The sequence below is a fragment of the Bactrocera oleae genome, chromosome Y (assembly GCF_042242935.1).
Source record: "Bactrocera oleae isolate idBacOlea1 chromosome Y, idBacOlea1, whole genome shotgun sequence".
Lineage (NCBI taxonomy): Eukaryota > Metazoa > Arthropoda > Insecta > Diptera > Tephritidae > Bactrocera > Bactrocera oleae.
Genome location: NC_091542.1, coordinates 1360859 through 1384406, shown reverse-complemented (window position 1 = coordinate 1384406; position 23548 = coordinate 1360859). Strand labels below are relative to the sequence as shown.

Sequence of the window (23548 nt, the reverse complement as noted above, 5' to 3'; positions counted from 1 at the left end):
AAAAACGCTTGCGGGCAAACACATGCTCGGAAAGATGTGTATAACGTTTACTTTTATGAATGAGTCAAGTTCGCTTGTTAAGAGTAAGCCTGCGTTCATGAATGAAAATGTTGTTGTTGTGTGATTTACTATAAATTTGGCTTCGACACATTGATTCTTTGAAATGAAACCAAAAAAACGTGAAATTTCGCATGAAGCAATTAGTATACATATTTACATACATATGTACATATGTTGTAGGTAGACAGATATACATAAAGTATGCGTTCTTTCATATTTGTTTAGATGCACACATAATTATATACGTATATTTATATATATATGAGCATATGTGCGACCGCTTGGTCTTTTCAGATGTTATCAAAGCTTTTAATGATCATGCCATTTCAATACCCTTAATAGAATATTATTCCAAAAATTATTAATTTAATGTCTACGATATGAAAATAAGTTTCACTTTTAGCGTACCACACAATAGTTTTATCTTTTTTTTTGTTTTAAGTAATTGTCAGTTTGGTTATTTCACTTATGTAGTATTGTATCGCGCCCGCTTTTTATTTTTAGGTCTGTTGTTTTTTTTTTTTGGTTTATATTTTAGTTGGTTTCGCGCGCGTTTGTTGTAATTTAACTTAACCACTTAGTATAGTATGTATATCAGTACTTATGTTTTGAAAAGATTTCAGTTTATTATTTCATTTTTTTTCTTGATAGGTGCCTTTCAAGGAGGCTCGACGGACCATTTAGTTACTCACTTTGCTTCTATTCTTTCTTTTATACTTTCCGAAATAAAATTTCACTTATATACAATAATATTTTGAATGTTTTTTTTCAACGTTAAATACACTTTATCCACTATAACACTTTAAATTGTTCAACGTTAAAGAAAAATCTTGAGTTTGGGGCACTTCCGGACAACTGCGCTGCTACGGTTTTTTTCTATTCGGACGGGTGTCGAGAAACAAAAGGAGGCCATTTTGGTCCCTACAATCCCTTTTGTTTCTTTGGGTGGCGAAAAAGATGTTGCTTGAAGTGTCGGTGTATAGTGTGGTTGGTTAGTTGTACAAGTATATGGTTGTGTTGGTGGGTGATATGGTGTGTTGTAGGTGGTGTATGATGTTGCATTGTATTATGTTGTGTTGTATGATGTTGTGCGGTGGTTGTGAGCTTAGTGCCGTTTCAGACAGGGACTCAAAAGAGTCTCATACCAGTTTATTGTGGGCGAGGGGACGACGAGGAAAGACGAAGGGACCGTGCCACTCGTGTTCGGGTGGCACGCTTTGTGTTCTTGTTCGTAACAGCTCGCTGCTACCCTTTTCAGCATTCCTTTTCACTTTCAAATCCTTTGAATGGTTGCAAGAGCGCTCGGTTTCAAATGAATTCGATCGCAAATTTGAGTTCTGTTATCTATTTTTGTATGTAATATGCAAATACGTATGCATAGAATAATAGAAATATTATGACAAATTGTAAATAAGGAGAAAATTAAGATATAGATTATGGAGTAAAGAAATTATGAATTTTTAATACGGAGTAAAGAAATTATGAGTTTTTAATACTTAAAGATTAGGAAATTCCTATTATAAATTTGGCCTTGAAAATATTAGTAGCGGATATTCAATACATTCTTGTGGATTAGGGAATTCCCGTTTTTAGTATTTTTTTGAAACTATTTAGCGGGTAGGTACTTGTATTATGCATATTGTTCTACCATATTCATGGTAATTCATTGCAAGCAAAATGTGTGACCATCATCTCAACATACAAATGAAATACGCAGCATGCAGTGTTGCGCGGTGTTGCGCAGTCGAACCGCACAAATATTTACGAACATTTTGTGAAAAGGAATGCAGAAAAACTAGACTCGAGTTGCTGGACTCTTTTTGACCGTGTGAATGCCCAGAGCGACACCAAAAGAAAATTTGAAAAACATCAGACTCTTTTGCATCCCTGTCTGAAACGGCACTTAGTTGTAAAAATGTCGCGGGATTAGAAGTCGCATGAACAGCATTAGAAACGCCTTGCAAATCTTGTAGTTTATATAGAGCGCCAATGAACGATTTCAATGCGTCAATTGACACTTTACGTATATGTATCTTCCTGTGGATGATCGATCATCTTGTAAACATTTAGATAAGATTTCTTCAAGTAAAGGATGAAAGCGACTCCGGTATGCTCGGCAAATTTCTTAATTGCTAAAATGGCCTCTTAAGTGAATGTTTATTTATAAGATTTGTATATGTATATAAGTATATTCACCCGATTTTTGATTTATTTTATATATCGGTTTTTAGGAATTTTACGTTAACGTTAAAAATATAAGTATATAGCACTAAAATTATTCGTTCGGTTTTTTTTATATTTTCCGTTAACGTTTCCTGTACCCGCGTTTTAAATTTCCTAATTTGAACAGTACACAGGATTTACAAACATACATATATAATTAATAAACAAAATTAAAACGATACACTTACTTCGTCTCGCCTCTCTTTTGAGGAGAATGGATGTGTGTGTGTTTTTTTTTTGAAGGTTTTGTGGTTTTCCCTTTTTGCCTTATCGCCAGCTTTTCCGATGCCTGTTGTGCAGTTCTCTCTCTGTGTTTTTGCTGCTGAATATATATTTGGTGGTTAATCTCGCGCCCGTATTTGATTATTAGTGTTTTGTGTTTTATGTATATTTTTGGGATTCGCGCCGCGTTTCGATTTTTTGTTTTTTGGTTTCTTGCCCGTTTATTTTTGTGTTTAAGTATGTTTTGTTTTATGTTTTTGTTTTTTGGCACATTTAATATGTTTATCCGCGTTTCCACTTATATGTTATATATGTATGTTTATGTGTTCAAACATATGTTCGGTCACTCAACTCTCAAATTCGCTTTTTGCATATGTATGTATATATCTATACTAATATTATAAATGCGAAAGTCCGTTTGTTTGTTAAGCTTTCACGCAAAAACTATTTAACAGATCATCATGAAATTTTGTACATATACTCTTAGAGGTGTCAGAATGAACATAGGATACTTTTTATTACAAAATTTATAAATTTTTTACGGATTATTAAAAAAAGTATTTTGGAAGATTATTTGAAAATTTTGAAATTGAAAAAAAAAAGTTTGGCAGAAATGATTGTTTGTCGAAAAAATTAAAAATGAAAGAAAACATAAATGTATAAAAACGTAAATCAGAGAAATAACACAAATATTATTAGTTACTCTTATTAAATATAAAAATGCCTCGAAAGCGGAAATCGGCGCTGTCAAGAAATTCTACGCCGGTGCGTAAGGCTAAAGTTACACGAAATAAAAAATGTGAAGTTCAAGCAGAGCTGAGAAGGCAACAGCAAGCAGATCGACAACGTGTTTTGAGAGCAGCTGAAACTTCTCATCAGGCACGAGTACGTTCGAAAAGACAAGCTTAGCAGCAGGAAGCTAGAAGAGCAACGGAAACGCAAGAACAATTGCAGGCAAGAAGAATTAATGATGCAGAAGTAAGAACCACGCGTCGTCGTAATTTCATAACTAAGAATTGGAATATATATAAAACATATTCTTTATATGGATCCATATCTACTATAATGATATCAGTTATTTATTTGATGGATTCGATGCGAACGAAGCCGCGGGTAGAAGCTAGTGTATATATATATACACATACATATATTTTCTTTATGTACACAAATAACATATAGATATATTTGTATATTTCTTTATATTACACTGTACTTTTTTTTCCAATAACTGTCACTGTACCTTTTTGGTTTTTTTTGTTCTCTTTTTGTCACTCCACGGGTTTTTTTTAATTTGTTTTCCAATAAATGAACCGGTTATTTTTCACTATTTGCTCATTTTTTGGCATATTATTTTTTGTTCACGCTGTTATTTTTTGTTCACGTTAATTAATTATTATTATTTTTTTCTTTTACGTTTAATGACCCATAGTTCTGTTCACTAGGGCTCGAAGGACATAAATAACCAAGTACGAAATTATTTTGATTTCACTCACCTCTAGAAATCAGTTAATAAGAACGAAGTGAATTAAAAGAACGCGGCTGTTCGAACCGAAAGATGTTCCGTCGTAAGCGAATCGATACTAAAAAGAAGCGTACGGGATCCTTTTGTAGTCCCTTATATATCTATTGATGGCTTTATTGTTGTGTGATCGTGGTGATGTTGTATTTTTGTTCATGTTGGTTCATGGTGCGGTGATGTGGATGTGAATTGATGTGGTGAATGTGGTGTGACAGTGTCTTATGGGGATGGGGAATGAGTGGTCATTTAGCCATACCACCATAATAACCAAGTACGAAATTAATTTCGATTTCACTCAACGCTAGTAAAATTAATTGATTAAAACGAAATGAATTTAGGGAAGGCGGGTGCTCAAACCGAAAGATGTTCCGTCGCATGGTTTCGAGATATTGGTTGCAAATATCCTCCGAGCATCCTTCGGCTATAACGGCCATGCTTAAGTAGGCAACACGACGTGGAAGTGGGTCCTGACCCTGCAAGGCGGGCTCCAAAAGGTGCAATAATGGCGGAGTCAATTTCTCTGGTGGCACGCTCAGTGCAAGGTCCATTGTTTGAGTAGCCCTTGTCATCGGACTCGAGTTGTCTGCACCCAACAACTATTCCTCATCGTTTTCATCTTCGGGCTCAGTTGCCATCAAATTGGAAACAATTCAAATTATGGCCTCGATCAACTTTCGTTTGATAATCAGTTTTTTCTTAAGGCGAACCAATCAGCCAACGTAAGCCGCGACTTTTATGCGCATAGGCGCTATCAAACAGGACATTACTTGCTGCCTCCAAGCAGAACTCCAACAACATTTTTATGTGATTGTTCAACAATTTAGCATTTACATCTGCCATACTCTCAAGAATATCAAAAACATAAACGAATTGATCGACCTCAGGCTGCACAGCAAATGCTTGAAGGGATTTAACAATTAACGGTGTGGACTTTCTGCAACGTTTGTTCGGCTGTATTGTGACCCAATGTGAACGGCACCAAAGAAGTCATACCAGTTAGAATGTTGAACATTCCGTTCCAATATGAAGCCGATTCCATATGCTGCAAAAATTGATCCGGGGCCGTATCAGCCAAAATAGCAAATGAAAAGGAACCTAGCTCGCTCTGCTCAGAATCGGTAGAAGAGCAGTAGCTGTAGATGAACCTTAGCACTTCGCTCATCCATGAGTCAGATTTTTTGGCTTCGTGACGCACCAAACCACCAAAAAATTACGTACAGACTTTTGCTGCTCGTGCATGAGTGCACTAAGCATAACCTGCTTAATAATTTGCTGTTGCTCAACCGGCACTTTGTTCCAGTGACGCAATTTTGTTAAGTGCTTCTTAAGTAGTACAGCAGAATATTGACACACCTGTGGCTCCGGTGCCGAGACGGCAATTTCACAAAAAGCTGGTACAGTCTCAGGATGCTTGTAAGCCTCCTGTGAATCAACGGTGGTCGTTTTGATTAAATCTTTATCCGAAAGTAAATTTTTAATAATTTGGATTATTTGCTGCATTTGGGATTCTAAAAATTTCTTTTTGTTCTCTCTCTCTTATTCCAGTAGTTTTTCGCTCTTTTCACTAAAATTACACGCTTACAAAGTTCCCAATTATTTTCTTATTACAAAGAAATGTATCGCAATTTCTGCTTTTTGTATATAATTATTTGCAAAACGTTATGTGAATTGCACCAATATTATCCGTACTACCTCAGCTGGCAGATGTGATTTAAAGAATGATTGAATAAAAACAGCTAATAAGAAAATTAACTGGAAGTTTTTTCTTGTGTGACTGATTTCGCCGTGCTTTCGTTGTTTGTTCCGTTCCGGCTCGAAGGATCATAAATAACCAAGTATATTGCCAGCACACTCTACGATAGCCTCATCGTATTCGCTCTCCTCAGCATCTTCGTCTTCATCTCCAGTGACTCGTCAAATTGGCAAGCGACCTTGCCCTGGAGCACTTCTCTTATACAAGAGAAGACAACATCACGAAGTTTAACCGTTGGTAAAGAGATTTGCTTCAACTTTTTCAAAAGGTCACTCACACCTACAAGTGCAAACAACACAACAGAAACATCGTCATATGCACAATTTGGCCCAATTTGGGTATCAAGATTGTAATAGCATTGGAAACGCCTTGCAAATATTGTGGTTTGTATAGGGCCACAATGAAGGAGCTCAATGCGTAAATTGACACTCTACGTATGTCTTCCTGTGGATGATCGATCATCTTGAACGCCTTGCAAATCTTGTGGTGGTATGCTCGGCAAATTTCTGCAATGCTAAAATGTCATCCTCTTTTTCATGTAAATATGAATTTTCAACACGGTATCCCGCAATGTTGTTCAAATCATCATCCTCCCCATCCGAGTTTTCAATATCGATATCATCTTCGTTTTCATCGGCCTCCTCTGCTGGCGCTTTTACCCACCGCGCTTATGTTAATATATTCGAATGTAATTATATACGTAAATATATAAGATAATTTTTACTTATAAGATTTATCGATAAATGCAATTTGCGTATTGTTTGTCGATTGAATGTATATGTATGTATGTTTCTATTTTTGTCTTTTTGCTGTAGATTCAAGCTTTAATTGTTATTGTGCCTTTAGCTAACTTGTTGTTACGCAGTCCTGCTACTTGCTTTATTAAGCCTAAGGGATAATGTCGGAAATTCGTTGAACGTAAATACTTGAACTTGAATTTTTTTTTTGTGGTTGTTGTGAGTATGGGTATTCAAATGTAAGCGCATAAGTTAAGGCAATCAATAATTTGTTAATCTAATATATACAATATATACTAGCTGACCCGGCGAACTTCGTACCGCCTAACAGTCAATTAATGTCGTGTTATCTTTTAGCTGAACTAATTTAGGCTCTGATGAAGGTAATACAATGATACAAAATAAATATGAACATAGATAGATATATGAAAGTATTTTATTATGATCAACAATACATACAGAAAGAGAATACAAATTAAAATTAAGTACTTCAAACACGAGTCAGAAAAAAAATGATTAAATTAAAGTATGTTGTGTAGCATGTGATGCACTCGGATAAACTCTATTCATTCAAGTACCTTGTGGTAAACGACATTCTTTGTTTTTTTCCCAGGCGCAAGAACAAATAAAGCGGATGGTTTACCAACACGTAAACATGCCATGTACAAAACATACATTTTCTAGATTGAGGCCACAAATAGTCAATGATTGACCCTGTGATTTGTTAATCGTCATGGCGAAGGCAAGACGAATCGGGAATTGAATTCGTTTAAATTCAAAGGGCATATCCGTTGGGATCATCGGAATCCTTGGAATAAGAACTTCCTCGTCTCTAAATTTCTTTTAGATTCTTTGAATATCAACGCGGGAATCACATTGCTCATCAGTTTTCTTATCACCAAAGGTGTTCCATTGCACAGTTTTGGTTGGTTTAAATTTCCAATCGTGATCACTGTCGAGGCAACCCTAAGTTGCAAATTGTGCGGTGGTAAACCAGGTACATACAAGGAGTCTAAAAATTCAGTTGGGTAATTAGTGGCTTCATCTTCGTTTGCTTCACAGTCGATAGATTTGAAAGAATACAGATTGTCTACGATTTAATTCTGAATTATAATATTTAGGTCAGAGCCCTAATATCTTAAAGGACATACCTATAGAAAATCTATTGGACAGTAATTTCCTTAAATTCGAAAAGGAAATTACAACAAAAACTCTGGATATACAATGGAATGAGATATCTAACAAGTTTTCATATACTACATAGTCAATATCAGCATTATCCGCCATAACAAACCGACAAATTTTATTCTCTGCTTCAAAACCTTTCGACGTCGCAGGATGGCTTTCGGCAATTATAATGCAAGCCAAAAGACTAATACAAGAATTATGGATAGATGGAACCGACTGGGATGAACAAGTAAAACCATTTCGTTTAGAAAAGTGGTCCCAGTTTGCGAGCAATCTAAATGATATCTCACAGATACAAATCCCTCGATGGGTAAACTATGCCCCAGAGCACAAAGTCGAACTACACGGCTTCTGTATACGTACGCACACAAAGCGACATTGCGACCACAAGCCACTTACTAGTAGCAAAATCAAAAGTAGGCCCTTTAGACGTAATAAGTCTATTACGACTAGAACTGTGTGTAGCGTTACTACTAGCCAAACTAGTATCCATGGTGCGAATGCATTTAAACATGGCTGACTAAGTCCCCAATTTGTTAGGGAGCACACACCACTGATTTTATCGTATGCAAGGTTGACACGGCTCTATTATTATTGTTATAAATATATAATTAAAAATTATTATGAAGTTTATCACACGGTTTGACCAATCGAAAAGAACAAAATGATGTGGCGATCAGGCCCGTAGACGAAAACGAATGCGTTTTGTGAATTGAATGTGTGGGCGATGATCCCGTCCATTTTGTTGAGTTGCTGTGTGGTGTGTCATCATGTGTAGTGTTTTCAAATGTTGAGTGTGGTTTTGAGTATATTTTTCCTAGTTTTACACATGTTTACTAAAACGGTATATGTATTTATTTCGACATACTGCTTCCGAAGTAGCCGAGCGCGAGGTGGGTCACATGGTGATGGAGTAATGTTGTATCCATATTGACCTGTAGTGTATAAAACGGCTTTGATTTTTAAAATATAATTTGTATGCATTTTGATGTACATGCGCATCAGTGCAGTGCTTTAAGGTTTTACTTATGAAGTTGCTTTTCGTATTTATTGTATTCTGCGGTTGTTTCTTTTATGAGTTTATTTTTGTATCGTTTATTTAAAATTTCTTTACCGTCGGCTTATTAAGGTTAGCGACTCCACGCCTGACTCAGATATGGCCAGAATGGATGCTCTTTTGAAACCTTTGAAGAGGGATCTTGCGAGAGTACAGTGATTAGCCGTGAATTTAGAATGGCTCTTTTTTGAGTTGGTAATGTGGTAAATTCGATATATTTATGTTTGAGATACACTTTTTTAAAGTAGGACTTGAAGCTTTTTATAGCTGATTCCCATAAACCAATCATATAAGGAGCGCTTAGATCGATGCCATAACTGAGACCTTTGCTTTCGGTAAGTCTAGGTGCGTCACTGAATCACATTAAGAATATGGTGATCCCTTAACATTATTTTTTAATTGTTTCATAATTATAAAAATTTAGGCAACTACAATATGAGCCACTATAGTAACATATGTAGGTGTCGATTATGCTGCGGACAATTAGGCTGCGAACGATATTATGTATGGACGTGGGCGATTGTGGCCAAGAATCGGGAGATGCGAATATTGGTTGGATATCGCATTCCATTGGGTCCCCTGTATTCTTATGTTGCCCTTTTCAAATTTAAGGAAATTAGTGTACAACAAATTTTCTTTTGGAATATTTAGTAATATATTTGGATGTTTTGGTTGAATTATATATATTTATGTTTTTAACACTGGAGTAGTCAGAAAAAGCTCTGACTTGGGTTTTTGTGCCAATTTGTAGAATGTTGGAAAATTGTGGTTTTGGTGGTAGTCGTACGACGTACCGGCCATTATTTGATCGAGTAGTTGTGGCTTTGTAGAAGTCCCCACAATACTACTCTTCTGGGGTTGTACTTGATATGAGGGAGCGTTTTTCTAACTCCTTAAATCTCCTTAATTGTGAACTAAGGGATTCTTTTAAACTTTCGTCAATTTAAGTTGTTGATGTGGAAACTGGTTCTGTAACCAGTCCACTTAGAATCCAATCGAATATAGTATTTTGTACAAGAAGTGTGTTTGAAATTTTCTCAATACCTTCAAGTATTATCTGTGGTATGAGATCGCGGCCTAATAGCTTTAGGTGTGAAACCTTATGCCAATGCTTGCTATTTATTGATTTCAAAATTGGCTAGGTTTGTTGGCAGTTGTAGCCTGTTTTGTGCCCTAGACGCTATAAATGGTTGTTGTGATCCTAGGTCTATTAAGGCCCTAAGCTTAAACAGTTCTCCTCGGTGTTCGATGGAGACAACTGCTGTGGGTAGTACTATAGTACTCTACTTTGATTTTCGCTGTGTAGTGTTTGGGTTTTTAATGCCTTTGAGTAGCATGGTGCTTCTTGGCAGTTTTCGCGATATTGATTTTCGGGATTTGCGTTTTCAATTAAACCCTTTTCTTATAAGCGCTGCTTTGGGGTGAGCTGGGATATGTGCTGTAATGAAGCATTGAGTGGTGTCTTTTATAACAATAGAAGCAATTAAATTTGCTTGCAAAATTATTTCGTTCATTAACTTTTAAGTTTTTGAACTTCTCGCACGATTGTTATTTATGCCCTCTTGTGCATAGTTCGCATGACGTATGTTTTTTATGTTCGGTTGTGAACGATTGCGTTTTATATAAGCTTCTCTTTGTATTGCTGTTGTATCTAGCTTGGGGTCTGTTAAAGATTCTATTGAAGTCATTTTGATAGTTTTAGGTTTTAATAATTTTTGTGTCTACCCTTTCAGCGATTTCGTACTGGGTAGTTAGAAAGGCTCCCATAAAAGTAACGATTTTTCTGGTAATGCATATGTTTACCAGTATAGGGTCCCTGCTGTCTGTGAGAATATTCAGTTTATTAGTGTCTTTCGTTTTTATATCTAGATTTTAGAGCTTCTCAAGCAAAATTTAAATTGTCGTCATTTAGTGCGAACTGTCTTACTATTGTGCCTGCTTAACCTTTAGTTTTGTATCGAAGGTGATACAATTTTTGAGCATGTGATAATATGGATGGTTGATGTATACGGCTGTAAACATGTCCCGAAAGGACGGCCGTTCTTCATAACCACTATAAAATGTTTCTATGTCACATGCGGGCACCTCGAGGTAGATGCCTGAACTTGCCTCGTGATTCTGTACTTGTGGCAGCTCTGCTCTCGGATGTCGAGTAGGGCAATTGCATTTATTAGCTTTAATTGATCAGAAATCATAGATTTTCTTTCTTTGTACTGGTTTAAACAGTTTTCGTATATTGCGTAAGTCGATGATTTAAAATGGTGTGGTAGGTTTAAACTGTCATAATCTACTATGGCATCATGAGTCGTTTGGAGGCGAGTCCAAAAATTGTCAATATTTTGTTTTTTTTTTTCCAATAACGATTCAGAGATGTCTTGATTCGGTGAAGATGAAAATCGAGTACACTATCGTGTTAATCTGTCACTCTCAGAAATAAATTTGGTGGCACAAATATCTTTGGCTTTTATATGCTTTGTGCGCGTGTAGCTTTTGCAGGTGTAATTTGATTTTTGTCGTCATTAACCATTTTTGTTATGTTATCTACTTTTTTTCTTATGTATCAAAGTTGACTAAATTTTTCTCAGTGTAAACTGATTAAATCGCAGCGATAAATGCTAATTAATACAGAATACTCTTTTACGTTTATAAGAGTTGTTTTTCGGACTAGATAAATAATTACTTGCGAAATAAATTGTTTAATTTGTATTTTATCTTGAATATTTTGTTGTGAGGGTCATTTTAATTTTCTTAATTAAGTTATTAAGAATCGCACTTTTAATTTAACAATACTTATTATGTCCTTATATTTATGTATTGAGGTACACCCTAATGCACGGACTTGTGAATATATATATATTTATGTGCTCATGAAATTGAGAGCTCGTTGAAGAGATCAAAACATTTTGTACACAAGTATTCACGGATTGTTTGTGCGTATGTATGTTAATTTTCTAATGCATTTTAGAGCTCGTTGAAGAGATTAATGTGCTTTTTATTGCTTTTGTTTTATACGCAGTACTGCTTATTTGTAACAAGGGGTATTGCGGGATATATGCCAATGTGGACTTTGAAAAGATGTACATATGCATATGCACTTATGTTATTGTATTTTTTTTTTCTTATTGAGAGTTTTTTTTGTTTGCATTTTAATAAACAATACAATTAAGAAAATTGTATATAATATTTGATATATTTTTCCCACAATGTTGATTTATTTATATGAAAATCACTTTTTAGTGAAAGTTAAATTAAAATGTTAATTAAAATTTTATATATTGTAGTAGATTAATATTACCCAGCGTAGGGTAGACAGGCAGATTCTATTCCGTATGATTATATATTATACTTGTACATATGATATGCGTACAGATGTTCGCAAAACGAAGAGAGCGTAAAACCAAACTTACAGGTACTTGTGCAATTATGTTTATATGCTATTATACTTATGTTAAAGCAAGTATAGATATAATAGGTATGCATATATGTATTTTATACCCTGAACGGGTGTATTAATTTTGCCACGAAGTTTGTAACACCCAGAAGGAAACGTCGGAGACCATATAAAGTATATATATAAATGATCACCGTGACGAGCTGAGTTGATTTAGCCATGTCCGTCTGTCTGTCCGTCCGTCCGTCTGTCCGTCTGTATATACGCGAACTAGTCCCTCAGTTTTTGAGATATCGATCTGAAATTTTGAACACTTCTTTTTCTCCCCAAGAAGCTGCTCATTTGTCGGAACCGCCGATATCGGATCACTATAGCATATAGCTACCATGTAAACTGAACAATCGGAATCAAGTGTTTGTATGGAAAACTTTTTTATTTGACGAGGTATGTTCACGAAATTCGGCACGGGTTATTGCTAGAAGAAGTAATGCAATCTCCGAAGAAATTGTTCAGATCGGATCACTATAGCATATATCTGCCATACAAACTGAACGATCGGAATCAAGTGCTTGCATGGAAAACTTTTTCATTCGACGCGATATGTTCACAATATTTGGCATAAGTTTTTGCTAGAAGAAGTAATGCAATCTCCAAAGAAATTTTTCACATCGGATTACTATAGCATATAGCTGCCATATAAACTGAACGATCGGAATCAAGTTCTTGCATGGAAAAATTGTTCATTAGATAAAATTGTTCTTCACGAAATCCGGCATCGATTTCTCTCAATGGCATATAGCTGCCATACAAACTTACAATCTAAATAAAGTTCTTATATGAAAAAAATTGTTTATGACAAGTTATCTTCACGAAATATGGCATGGATGATGATTGTCCAAGATATCGCTACAATTTTCGAACGAATTGTTCATATCAGACCACTATATTAAACAGCTATCATAGAAACTGACCGATCAAAATAAATTTTAGTATGGAAGTTTTTCGTATGGATTATTGCTTAAGATGTGACTTCAATCTTCGAACGAATTGTTAAGAGCGGACCACTATAGCATACAGCTGTCAGATTTAACCACTTTACAAATAATATATTATAAACAAATCAGATTAATTAATTATTTGAGCTTTCAATAAAAATGTGACTTCAATCTTCGAACGAATTGTTAAGATCGGACCACTATAGCATACAGCTGTCAGATTTAACCACTTTACAAATAATATATTATAAACAAATCAGATTAATTAATTATTTGAGCTTTCAATAAAAATTATCTTATATCTGCCAAAAACTGTTTTGCTTGTGCCAAAAGTAAGGTGTGACATGTAGCTAATTGGGACAATAAGTTAAAAAATGTGTTAAGAATAGATACATAAGAGTAAGGAGCAAAAATATTATTTAATTAACCATAAAATAAACAAATCCCTAATTATTTAAGATATATTATTATTTATTAATAATAATAGAGAACTACCTTTGTAAAGATAATTATTCAGTTTTAAAACCCTAATTAACTGATTGGTAGGTACAAACCAAATCTAGGTAGAATAATAGGTAGGAAATAAATAGTTCGAAACGTAGGTAGAAAACATAACCTAGGTAAAAAAAAAAACGTCGATAATGCCCCTTTTGTAGTTAACGCCTTAATATTTCAACTAAAATTACTTGGTCAAATTTGGCATGGATTATTGGCCACGGTAACAATAAAATATCCTAAGAAATTTTTCAGATCTGACTACTGTATCACATAGTTGCCGTACAAACTGATCGATCTAAATAAATTTGTAAAGTAGAAAATTATGTTAAGAATATATTATATACATAAGAGTAAGTAGCAAAAATATTATTTAATTACCCATAAAATAAATAAATCCCTAATTATTCAAGATATATTATTATTTATTAATAATAATAGAGAACTATCTAAAGATAATTATTCAGTTTTAAAAACCTAATTAACTGATGGGTAGGTACAAAACAAAACCTAGGTAGAAGAGTAGGTAGGAAGTAAACATAGTTTGCAAGTTAGGTAGAAAGTATATCCTAGGTAAAAAAGAACCTCTACAATGCACTTTCTGTAATTAACACATTAGTATTCCTACGATAGTTGCTTGATGATACCAAGAAGGGCAAAAGAGTTTACAGATGTGAAGTCGGGCTCTAAAACATTCAATAAATAATACGCACACTTTTAATTATATTATTATTACTTAAGTTATTAATATTTTAGTATATTTTTTATTTGTATAATATTTTTTAATAATTTTTGAAAATGCCAAGAGTATCTAGGCAATCGCAGAAACAAAGACGTCGCAATGCTCTGAATCGAAGCCGACGACAATATAGTCAAAATTTGGAAAATAATAGACAAAGGAACGCTGACTATATTGCAGAATTACGCAGCTCAAATTTGGAGTACCGCAATGAGGAGAGAACTCGTGATAGTTCTGCATGTTCCACTAGACGACAGAACCTACTTCACAGAGCAACAGAGCAGCAGCGTAATACAGTAGGTCATTCAAATAGACGTTTGAATCCAGAACATAGAGCAGCGGAGCAGGAACGCAACACCGCGGAACATTTAAATAGGAGAACCAATCCGGAATATAGAGCAGCGGAGCAGGAGCGCAACACAATGGGTCATTCAAACAGGCGCTGGGATCCGGAATATAAAGCAGCGGAGTAGGAGCGCGACACAATTTAACGTTCTGTACGGCGCCAGAATGCAATAATAAGAGAAGAAGAGGGGCAACGAGATGCAGCATTGAGGAGAAGTCGTCGAGAAAATCCAATAAGAAGACGTCGTGAGCAAATTTTAAATTCTTCTCAAAGAAGAGTGACCCGCCAGCAAACCAGGCAACAACTAGCAAACGAGCAGGAATCAACGTTGGAAAGAGTACAATTGCATAGATCGGATCCCGCAAATCGTCATTCAGAAAGCGAGAGACAAACCAGGAGGAATATAAGAAGACGTCGTGAACTTTCTCCTGATGTACAGCTAGAAGAACAAGAACGTCAACGTCGAGCTGCCAATATCTTTGATATGTACGCATTGTTGATAAAGAAAGGACCCACTGAAATATGCGTCTGTTGCGGTGGCACTTGGTTCCCTCATCAAGTGAAAAAACTAGAAAAATGTCAGACTTCAACAAAATTTGCGCGCTCAGAAGATGCTAGAAAAGTGTTTTATCTGTCAGGGCAAGATACCAAATATCTGCCTATCGGAAGGATTGGAGTTTCCTGATATTCCGGAATGCCTTCAGGATTTAACGGGTCTAGAAGAAAGACTGATATCACCGAGGATCCCATTTATGCGCATCATCTCCTTAGGATATGAACGACAATGTGCTATTCGTGGAGCAGTGCTTCCACCATGCTTCCACGAAGATTTGATAACAGCCATATTATTCAAGTGCACTTGAAACGTCGATTGGAATATGAACAAAATTTTATGACAGAGACAGTGCAACCAGCAAAAATATTGGAGGCACTAAACTATCTGCTGGGTACAGAGCTCTACGTCAAGCATAATATCCAAATGTCAAGTGATTGGCTGGGAAATGCTCGAAACGAGGAAACTGTGCCATTTATTGCGGATCCTGCAGATGAGGCAGAAGTAAGAGACCTTCTTAATGCCCGTCAGGAAAATGTACCACTTGAAATGGAAGAGGATTTAAATCCAGGTGGTCAGGAGACTTTAATGGACAATGAACCCGTTGAAAATCGATCCATTGAACGGGTTGCAATGGCACCAGGACAAGGTAGATGCCCAAGGAACGTTTCAACCGACGACGATGCTCAGGAATTGTCGTATCCAAGGATTTACTGCGGAAAAAAGAGGACAACTACAACAACTTATAGTAAAATTACACGTTCTGAAATTCGACGCTATGATCGGCGTTGTGTGCGCGTGGACGTGTTCCAGTATATTTATAAGTTCTACGAGTTGGAGCGCATTAAAAATGCAATTTTTTGTTTTCCATTTTTTAACGTGAATAATCAATCAGCTTAAAAAATTAAAATTTATGTAAATGTCTGAAAGATCTATTTACCTCAATAACTAACGTTAATTCGAATAGAAGATTGCTTATAGCAAAAAACCTGCCTAGAAAGAACTGGCAAAATGCTTGGATGCAAACCGTTGGCAAGTCACGTTTTCAAATGTAATCATACATATAGTGGTTACTAAAAGAAATGCACCTGTGAAGATAACGTTTTCTCTTGTTATTATTTTTGTTTGTTTTTTCCCTCTGTTTTTCCTTTCATATTTTATAATTATTTTGCTTACGTATTTTATGCAATCCTGCTTGTTGTTTTTTGTTTGTTTTTATTTTAACCTAAGGGGTATTGCTGGAAATGTGCAAGTATATACTTGAATTTGTTTTTTGTGTTTGTTAATAAGTGCGTTGGAATACATAAAGGTAAGCGTGTAGTTAGGCAATAAGTTAATATTAATTTGTGTTCTTTTGTTTTAATATATAAGTATCTATTAGGAAATATATGTTATACCCGACTGTGTTCAGTTTTTCCCTCAAAAAACACTGTAAGACTGAGACAGTTTGGTAAACGTATTTGTTATTACAGGTTCTATATACATATTATATATAAAACTGTAATTTTTACATACATACTTATATGCATGATAAAATAAAAGAATAGGAAAACGAGACGACTCACTTTGTACTCCCTCAGGCGTTTTCTGAGGGGATAATATATATGTACTTTATGTACGTGTGTGTATTCCATTTTTGTCAATTCCTTCTCCGCTTCCAGTTGTGCCTGGTTTTAGTGAGTGTTGTTTTTGTTTATTATTGTTTGTTTTAAATTCGCGCCCGTTTAAATTGTTTTTATTTATGTTATTGTATTTAGGTACTTTAGTATTTCGGTCTCGTTTGTGTTTCTGGCAGATTGTATTTAGGTTTGGCGCCGGATTTGTGAGTTTTTTATTTGTTTAAAATGTTTTGTATATTTTGCACTGTGTATTGTATGTATTGTACATATGTGAATGTGTTTCTTTATTTATGTTTTAACAATTTTAACTTATTGCCACCTCTGTTTTTGTTTTTTTGGTATTATTGCATATGAGTTTTCTGTATATCTGTGTGTAGATATGTACTTGTATGCATACATATACATATATTATATATTGCCACTGCACTTCTCTGCTTTGTCAACACACTTTTGTTCAGTACTTTTTTTTTGTTTGTTTACGTCACTACATTTTTTTTTATTTTAGCTGGTTACCGCAGAAGGTGAAATACCTAGGGCTCATCCTTGCTTGAAAGCTAATACTGTTCTATGGTGTGTTCGTCTGGTGGAGGGCGCTCGAAAAGACCACCCTGGCTAAAAAGCTTGAGCGAGTCCAAAGAGCGGCGCTCATTGGAATCTCCGGTGCACTGCGAACCACACCAACGATAGCTCTCAACGCTACATTAAATATAGCACCTGTGGACATTGCCGGTGGCTGTATTGCTGCGAGGTGTGCTATTAGGCTCAAGGAAGCTGGGCTCTTGAAGAGGTTCGAACAAGGACACGCCACAATTCTCTCCTCCTTCAGCTGCATTCCTGAAAATTTGGATCACTGCGTCACAGCGGCCACTCGAGGCGGAGGGACGAGGGAGATGTGGAGGGGATGAAGCCGCTGGAGAAGAGGCGCGGTGAGCTTTTTTTCGGATGGGTCGAAGCTAGGAGCGAAAGTTGGAAGGGTCTGTAAAGAACTCTCCGTCATTCTTTGCTTCAGGCTACCGGACCACTGTAGCGTTTTTCAGGCGGAAGTGGCCGCGATTAAGGTGACGGTAGAAGTACTGTTACGAAGTACAGCTTCGTTTATAGAGGCGAGCATTCACTCCGACAGCAGAACGGCAATACAAGCCCTGAGTGCGCGAACCGTGCATTCAAAGCTAATCTTAAGGAGTGTCTGTCCTCACTAGAATTAGCATCAGGCTACTTCAATATCAGGCTCGTTTGGGTGCCTGGTCACAGCGGAATCACTGGGAATTGCAAGGCCGATGAGCTGGCTAGGGGGGGCACCCTTGCCCCGTTCACATCGGAATGGGATCGAGTTAGTTCTCCGCTAACGTCTTGCATTCTGGCTCTGGATCATTGGACCTCGCATGCGCTCAGCAGACGCTGGTCGACGACCAACTCCTGTGCGACTGCTCGATCCTTCTGGCCGAGAGTGGATCGCAGGAGGTAGGGGGATCTTCTCGTCTTGAACAAAGTCCACCTCGCCGCCATGGTAGGAGTTCTCACTGGGCACTGTCCAATGGGAACTTATGTGGTGCGTCTTAGAATACAACCCGATGGTAGTTGTCAAAGCTGTATAGAGGAGGGTGAAGTGGAAACATCCCGACACTTTCTACTCCACTGTCCGGCTTTTGCTAGGCCGAGAATGAAACATCTCGGCAATCACACCTTTGGCGGACCAGAAGATTTGGCCGAAACGGATATAGGCCGTCTCAACAAGTTTGTCATAGGCACAAAGCGCTTTGTCGGCATGTAAGGATCTGTCTAATAGGAGTTTTGGATACCACAACGGACCGGCGTTTAAGCTGCCCAAGTGTGATCCTTCTTGGGATCGACCCTCTAACCTAACCTAACCTAACCTAGTTACCGCACTTTGTATATTTTCGATATGTATTTTTTCCAATAGTGCCTTTCTGTGATGCTCGAAGGACCATGACTTATTCCGCAATTCGTTGTGAGCACACACCACCAATGTTAAAACATTTCACCACTTCACTTATAATCGCGTGGATAATTTAAATAAAAATACGATTGTATCATATACAAGATTGACACGGCTTTAATATTATTGTTATAAATATATAATTATAAATTATTATGAAATTTATCGTATTTATGTTGGTAATGCATATGTCCGAAATGAAACAGCATTACGAGTTCTGAAAGGTGCAGCTTGTCGTAGTTTTATCGCACGGGTTGACCAACCGAAGAGAACAAAATGATGTGGCGATTAGCCTTGTAGACGAAAACCTGTGAGTCTTCTCAGATGTGGTGCTTCGCATTAGGGTGCGACACTATTTTCCCGAGTAAAGTGGTGTATGAAGGGAGGTTTAACCCATTTAACCAATGGCGAAATACAAACTATATCTGTGGTCCGATTCGAAAATTGTACTAGCCTGGCTGGAAGACGTATATTTCCAATCGAATGTCTCAAATACTTGACCTAGTAGGATCAGCCACTTGGCGACAAGTAGCCAGTACTGACAACGCAGCTGATCTAGATACAAGAGGGTGCGAAGCCCTGCACTTTGCCACCACCACTCTCTGATGTAACGGCCCTCGTTGGTTGATAGAATCTCCCGATTATTGGTCACAACTGCCCATGCGTAACATAAATGCCTCAGAAAGTTAACAAACCCACTCTTTTCTCACAGTATTGCAGGATAATGATATCCTCGAGCGAATAGCAAAGGGCGCTCTTATCGCATATACTCAAGTGCACTACTTCAGCCACGATATATCACTATTGAGAGAATCAAAACCTATTGATAAGCGATTGGTTCTAAAGGTCTACAACATGTGAATGGTCGGCTTGTCAATTCAAGCCTAACGAATATTACGCCTTGTAGCGAACGCCATCCCATAATTGTACCTGAGAAGTATCAACCTTCGCATCAGTTTTATCCACATATTAATGCTTGTGCTAACACAGATTATGGCATCTTCCTTCTCCTTCACAGGTGTCAATTTTGATGGGCCTTTTAAGTTAAGTTAAGGTCTCCCACTCTGATGAAAGGCTGTGTGGCTGTCTTTGTGTGTTTCATGACAAAAGCAGTGCACCTTCAGATTTGTACTAATCTGACAAAGGAGGCTTTCCTCGCAGCATTTGCTTGATTCGTCGGACGACGCGGCTTTCCATACAAGATAATGAGCGACGGTGGTAAAACATTTATCGGCGCTCAAATAGCCACCGAAAAACAGTTTGTGGACTTTATAAAACAAGTCTCACCGGAGATGGTACACAAGTATGGACCCCAAAGCATTAATTGGCAATTTATCCCCCCAAATATCTCCTCATATGAGTGGTTTTTGGTAATCAGCTGTAAAAAGCTTCAAGTTCCACTTCAAAAAGGTTGTTGGAAATTACAAATTAATTACGAAGAATTCTCGGCATTTTTAACCCGAATTGAAGCCGTTCTCAATTCACGGCCTCTCACAATCCTCTCGCAAGATCCCTCCGATTTCACAGCCTTAACTTCAAGATACTTTCTCAAAGGAACACTCATTCTGGCCATACCTGAGCCAGGTATGAAGTCGCTATCCTTATTAAATCGCTGGGAAAAAATTTAAATTCTCGATCATATATTCTCCAATACATAAAGGATCTTCATAAACAATACTGTTGGAAGACTCCTGAACAAGCACCAAAACATGGAGATTGTGTGATCATCCATGATGATTGTCTACCTCCTACCGAATGCCGGCTGCCGATAATCACAACACAGCAAGTCGCAAACAATCAACCGATTCTACCGCAATACAATAAAATAAACAAATCAAGGAGAAAAAAACCGAAAAACTCGATAACAATCGTTAAAAATATCAAATAACTAATAAAAAAACATCGACAGCCTGGACCACAACCACGTCGTTCCACGGGTCTTAGCAGCATTGTGGCAACGCTACAACAGCTGCTGGAACTACTAGGCTAGTCCTTTGCGTAGAGGGGCCGGGATGGATTAATGATCACTCAGTCCCGCTCACCATAAGACACTGTCACACCACATTCACCACATCCATACATTCCACATCACTACACCACGACCACACTACCATGAAGACATCAATAGATACATAAGGCACTACACCAGGATCCCGTACGCTTCTTTTTAGCATCGCTCCGCTTACGACGGAACATCTTTCATCTCGAGCACCCGCCATTCCTAAATTCACTTCGTTTTTGTCAACTGATTACCTATATTATAGAGAAGGTTCAATCAGAGAACTTAAAACAACGAGAAGGTGCAAATTGAATTTTGTATGATGCTCGATTGGTTGACTGAGAATTTGAGATCAAGGAGTTCACCATTTTCTGTTATTTAACAGAAATGAGAATTTATAACAGCGTTCGCTGACAAATTACGTATCTCCCAACATAAAGAGAAAAATGAAATGAAATGAATGAGAAAACAAAAAATACAAATGCCACTTCACATATGCATGATTATTTTTTGCCATATAAACGATTTTTATGATGAAAAATTGATAAACTATGATTTTTTTGCACAAATGATACATTGATAATATGTGAAAGATTATGCAAGAAATGATTTTTTACTTTTTTCATAATTTTCTAATTTCAGTTGTTACAGAATTAATAATTTATGTATGTACATATGTACATCAATATGTTATAATATATAAAAAAATGTGGGCGCACTGCTCTATATGTAAGTATGTATTTACAAATATGCGTATGACCGCGCAAAATAAGTAAAGTACAAAAACAACAATTGTCTCAAATAGCATCAGCACCCGAAATCAATATGGCAGCCAAATTTACAAATCCTAAATTTTTAGTAAATCACACACCAACAACATTTTCATTCATGAACGCTGGCGCCCAAGCAATAAGCTAAGTCGTTTCATTCATAAAAGCAAACGCCTTACACATCTCCCCGAGCAGGCGTTTGCCAACAAGCGTCTTTTTGCGACGATGGCATAAGCTAGAAATCATAAATTTAACATATTTTTGATGTTCGCTATAGAAAGGAAAAGTGAGAACCCTGCAACACAGAAAACAATGACAAAAGTGGCAACAAAGCTTTTGTCGATTTAAAATATTTCACAATTCTAAAATATTTTTCCGTGGCGGACAAAAATCTTCGTCAATATGTATACATGTTCATATAAAAACATACATACCTACAATGATTTGAGGGCAAAGCTGTTAGAGCGGCAAGGGAAGCGATGACAATCGGCGAGCGTTCGTTTATTTTTCGGCACATCTCGGATTCTCTACCAACAACACAATGTTGTGACGCTTTGTCGTCGCGTCAGTCCTTCGACAGATTGACTCTTTGATATAAAAGCAAAAAACGTGTCAACGGAGATTTCACATGAAGAATTGAGTGTACATATATACATACAAATACATACAAATGTGAAAACGACATAATATATGTAAGTACATATTTACGTACATAATTACTTTTACACACGCATTTGAAAAGAAAAATTGAAGCATGAATGGAAATACCGACGGCAAAACACAATTCTATACTTTTGTGACTCCATAATGGTGTCAAGTAAATAAATGATTTTAAGAAATATATCAAAATATTAATAATAATAATAACTCACAATAAAATAAAAATTAATTAACATAAAATAATTTAAAAATAATAATAAATAATAGTTCAATAAAAGGGAATATATTTCAAATTTCAAATGGCATATCAATATTCCCAGTTTTGCATATATACACATTATATTCTCTTCAATATTCGCCGTTTGGTTATGTTAAGAGAGCGTATGTTTACAGATTCACCGCTGTTATAAAAGCGAGAAATGTTATTTGTTTCTCGTGCATGTGTGGTGAACTCCTTGATAAATTCCTACAAATTGTTCGCTGTCGAACCTGCACCTTCTCGTTGTTTTAAGTTCTCTGGTCAATGTTGGTCCGATATTTTGTTGTGGATTCTTGTGAATCATTATTCATTTTTTCCAAAAAAAATGGTGTCAACCGCTCTGATTTTATCATTTCGATGGGCAATTGAAATAATTTTTGATTCCTTTTTTACGACAACGTTTGATCGTTATCGCATCTCGATGGTAAAAAACCGAGTATTCGTTTTCTTGGAAACGTTGAAATTTTTCATCTAACTTCTTAAATGATTCAAACGTGTCACCTTATATCAAGGAGCTTTCATTAGAGGCTTCATCTTCTTCCTTATCCAATCCAATCGCATATTCATTCTGTTGTTCTCCGTCTGTTTGATTATCTTCCTCATCTTCTTCGATTGTTTCTTCATCCGTGGAAGAATTATTTGTATTATTTTCATTGCGTGCTTTTAAACATTTTATATTAATAATAAAACTTAAATCATTTTGTTCAAATATAATTTTGAAATAAATTAATGTATTCACAAATTAAATGAAAGCTAAAAAGTTGATACCCACGTGATGGAGGATATATGTAAGTATGTATGTATGTACACAGCACAAGCCATAAGTGTACCAGGTTTGCTCCTAATCCTACAGGTAATACTTTCACTTTACTTTTATAGCAATCAATCATTAATGATAACTCATTTATACTAAATAAATTCCAGGTAATCTTTACTCAGTCAATTTAAACACAGACTTGTTCAATAAGAACCAGACTACAGGCTACGATTTCAATCCCTTAAGAGT

At 36.4% G+C, this 23548-nt stretch overlaps 2 pseudogenes; both read right to left on the bottom strand.

Moving 5' to 3' along the window:
- Nucleotides 1–5524, bottom strand: part of LOC118681692 (importin-4-like) — a 70408-nt pseudogene extending 64884 nt beyond the window's left edge.
- A 321-nt stretch (nucleotides 5525–5845) lies between these two features.
- LOC138858277 (importin-4-like) overlaps nucleotides 5846–23548 on the bottom strand; it is a 550887-nt pseudogene continuing 533184 nt past the window's right edge.